The sequence below is a fragment of the Coturnix japonica genome, chromosome Z, assembly GCF_001577835.2.
Source record: "Coturnix japonica isolate 7356 chromosome Z, Coturnix japonica 2.1, whole genome shotgun sequence".
Lineage (NCBI taxonomy): Eukaryota > Metazoa > Chordata > Aves > Galliformes > Phasianidae > Coturnix > Coturnix japonica.
The window spans coordinates 25,140,849-25,145,384 of NC_029547.1; positions in this window are offsets into that span (position 1 = coordinate 25,140,849).

Sequence of the window (4,536 nt, forward strand, 5' to 3'; positions counted from 1 at the left end):
TTTCTTTACACGGCAGAACAAATTTCCAGCTGGTACAGGGCCTAGATCTTCTGTCTGCAATGACTGAAGAAGGCTGGGAACCATGCCGAAGGATGGAAGAGTTTCTCTCTATTTGCATTTGTAAGGCCACATCAAGAACGCCGCTCTCACTTTTGGGTTTCCCAGTGCAAACTGGAGCAAAGATGAGGGGGACTCAGTGTGTGCCCAGGGCAGGCGAGGCCTGGGGAGGAGAATCCTGGAGATGAGAAGGTTAAAAGCCTTCACCTGAAGGGGCTGTGGAGAAGACAGAACCAAACTGTCCTTAGGGTGTACAACGAAAAGACAGCAAGCAGTAGTCACAAGTAGTGGCAAGGGCCGTTCTGTCTGTGAATTACAACTGAAAATCACAAGGATTTGTACATAGAATTCCAATCAGTCTTAGTGAGCTTTCTAACATCTGACTGCACAAGGACACGTGCAGTCTGACCAAACACTGAAGGTAAACCTGCTTTGAGCACATATCTTGGCAAGGCGATCTCCAGGAGTTCCCTCCACCCTGAATTACGTTATACCATGACTCCCAGACAATTCCACGTGTTACAACTGGCAAAATATTTAATCCAAACAGCAAACTGTTCAGTGCAAGCTATGCAAACATACCACATAAAAGAGCCACAGAGGAACCACATAAAAGCAAATAAAATGAAATGTCTTGATTTCCTCCCAAAGCACAATGAATTCATGACTGCGGTTTGCTTTAGCCTGAGGGGAGATAAATTCTCTGTCAGAAAACATTTCAAAACAATTGAAAGATCCCATCTTCTGGAAAACTAAATTCAAAACATAGGCTTCTTTCAGAGCAGAACGCTCTGTATGGAGAAGAAATGTTCAGCTGGAAAACAAAAGGTGACTGCAATATATCCTGCCATGGTGATTTAAAAGCTACTGTATCCTTCATGATTATATGTGGTGTAGTTTTTCTTCTGATAATGTTATTGATATTTGAGGGAACTGAGGAAACAGCAGGTACATCTCACTGCTCTGAAGTCTGCACAGCTCTGCCAGGATTTCCCCCACTCCACATTTTAAAAGTAAAAAACAATAACCTACAATTTTATTTAAAATATCGGAATGTATATAAGAAATCCCATTAATGATATAAGATCCAATGCACCTGGCTAAAAATGGTACCTGAATTCCAGATGTTGTACAAATGACTACCAGATTATTTTCTTCTTGTAATAAACAGATTTCTCATCTACATATTGAAGATGTTACCCAAAAACCTAAAAATTCATCAGCTAAGAAAAAGGACAACGTCTTAAATTGGCTAGATCTGACCACAAGCCATTTCTTCACAGTAACAATACTTTCTCAAATAAGGGCGAAGCACCATTTAAAGAAGTCATAAAGGTATGCTGGAACAACTTTTTTTACTCCTATACACAGCTTTGATCTCAGGTTATTCCACAGTAGATATGCAGGGAACTGCAAATAAGATCAGGTAATTGAAATGGTGCCCTGCAGTGCATTTGTAAAATCACTGTTTTGTGGTCATACACAGAAACTAAATCTATTGCCTCTTGTTTGCAGGCTTTAGCTCCTCAGTTGACATCACTTTCCCTCTCTAAGTGGCATTTCAAATACTTTTTTTCTTGCATTTCTTTTCATACAGAAAAAAAAATATATATATGTAGAAATAAGTACAGCATTGGTGTGAAGTTAGAACGGACTCTAATCTGAGCTGTTATTGAGTTTAACAGATGAGATGATCTAGAGTGCAGCTGAACATGTGCATTACAGAATTCTCAATAGATTCAGTAAGGTTTGAATGTGAAGTGGTCTTGCTAGTGCTGAATTACAACATTTCAGAATGAATTCCAGTTGTCAGGAACTATTTTAAAACAGAAAAAGTTGTCTGCCTTTGCTGTAATGCAGAAATTAAGGTGCAAATGTTCAGATACTAGGGAACTGGTAGGCTTAACACATAATTCATAGAAGCTTTTCAGAAGGCAACTAAAATTTTCTATTAAATTCATGTTTGTTAGTGCTATAATCATAAAATATTTGGCCAGACACTACTGGAGTAAACCAGATTTCTCCTTTCAAATGCTTCTTTCAATGTCATGGAAACTGGGAAGAAGGGCAATAGCAACGCTATTTCACAAGGACTTTATTAAGTTCTTTACTCAGAAAGATTTTTAATCAACTTACATGGGGTTAACTTGATTGTGAGACCTACAAAGGATCTTACTGGAAAGTGAATCTACTTTTAATAGAAAGTGGAGATACAGTTTTAAGGTGCTAGTAACATAGATATTCGGACAAAGAAATGGTTTTATTCCAATTCAACTTAAATTTTAACCATAAGGTTGAACTGACTTAGAAGTAAATACACATTGTGTCTTTGTTATAAACCATCTGGAAACCTAAGTGTCAGTGTATTCAGTGTCACACTGAAGTTTCTGTACCTTGTGTTTCAGTCCTTGGACTTAATGGCAGGACAGTGTCAAATATTCTTATGGGAAAATAGAGAATATGACTATGTCATCTTTTGTCTTTTAGTCATTTTCAATTTCTGATTTCATGATGAAGATTTTTTTTTATTTTTCATTTATAACCCAGGAATACATCTAATGTATTTGTCATTACTTTTGAGCTTCTATCTGGCAGTACCATGAGTTTAGCAGCATCATTCAAAGTTAATTTGAATTTCAAAGGACAGGAATTTACCATGGATTGCTGAAATTTACTCACTAGCAGTGTAACATCTACAGGAATCAAAGGGATCAGATGAGTTTTAAAGCCTAGTTTGTGTAAAATAGACATTTAGTTTCTAGTAGCTTAGCCCAGGACTTATACTCCCTATGCTTTCTCTTAAGAAATGCAAAATATATCAAAACCCACAGGCATAATATTCCACAGAAGGCAGGAGTTCAAACACAGAAACATTCTATAACCCTTATCCTTTCTTGCCTATGATTCCATTCTTTTTTATTAGTTGTATTCTTTTGTCATTTTGCACCTAAGATACCAGTCTGAACAAAATATGTTTGAGAAACATCTCACCGAGGACCCGGTTCTGACCACAGACTGAACTACTAAATAAATGCAAAGAGCAAATTTAGATACTTGGTGTTTCCACAACACTGAATGTTTTGATGGCAGTTCTGAAGTCTTAGTGCTAATGAGAAGAACTACTGTTTATCTAGAAAGCTGCCAATACCAGAATCCATGGATGTATTAGTGTAATTCCATTGTTACGCCCAATAATACCACAGCGGGATATGCGGTTAGTAAATGAAAGAAATCGCTGGCTGTGCACCAAGGTGTTTGTAAATAAATGGCTAATATTAAAATAATCTTATTATGAAGGAAAAAATTATCATGCAAGCTACTCATCTGTAGATGAAGTCTGTTTATAGGGTGAGAGATTCTAATGTGAGCTCTGATCTCATTTACAACAGTGCTGCATGTGGTGCTTTTTAGTGAGTTCCTGGCTCCCTGAAAGATACAGCCCAGCACTTCTCTGTGGTTACGACACCAAGCTTTGCTGCCAAGCTTTTGGACTGCTTCTTTTTACATACAGAATGAAGAAAATACAAATGTTACTAAGGTAATCTTTGTTATAATTGGAGTTGTAATGAGCTCCATTGACCCTAACAGGAGAATGACCCCGAACCTTCCTCCTTCTGCTGTGGAACCTTAAAGCTTAGCTACATTTAAAGGTACCAAGTACAGCTGTACTGCTGAACACAGTAGTACCACTGCCACCAGTTTCCTCAGGTTTGAATGTTGAACACTGCTGCTTTTTGTGTTACTTATAATTTGGCCATTAAAATTAGTTACATATTTTAAAAAGACATTTACAACAGTAAAGCGCCAGGAGTGGGATGTCAGGACTGGGAACTGGCACTAAGAGGACAGAACTCAGAGGTTTTTGATTTGGAACCTGCTGATGTTGACAGAGGCAGACTCTAGAAAGGCATAAATGCTAATCTGCATCATGATCTCTTAGATGTCCTAGTAACCACTGTGTTTCTTGAACACCATGCCAGATTAGCTGCAGAATGAATACCGTACCTCAGTCCTCTTCTGTCTGAATGTGACTTTAATAAAGCAACAAGAGAATAAATCCACTTAAACACCAAAGCCTGCAATTTCGCAGAAGACAAGAGGTAGATGAAAAACTCAAAAGCAATTTTAATTGCTGTATTGAAACCAATATATTTTGAAAATTGATGCCTAAGTGAAATATGATTTCAAGGACTGAAAATCTGGTAAAGCATCCCCTTTTCAGGGTACACTGTAAGCATAATCTGGTAGCTGGTAAATTAAGCAAATGGATTAAGCAAACACAGCTTGTTGCTGCCACATAAACGAAGTCTAGGAAAATATTCTTCCCAATGGCTGACAACTGAATGGGAAAATGGTACAAAATCTGAATCCCTGGATGGAGAGACATGCCCAGTTTTGCTTTAGATGCTGGAAGAGACCACGAGAGCTGGTTCTAAATTCTCATCTAGAGGTTTTGATTCTATGAGCAAGTTGCTCAAA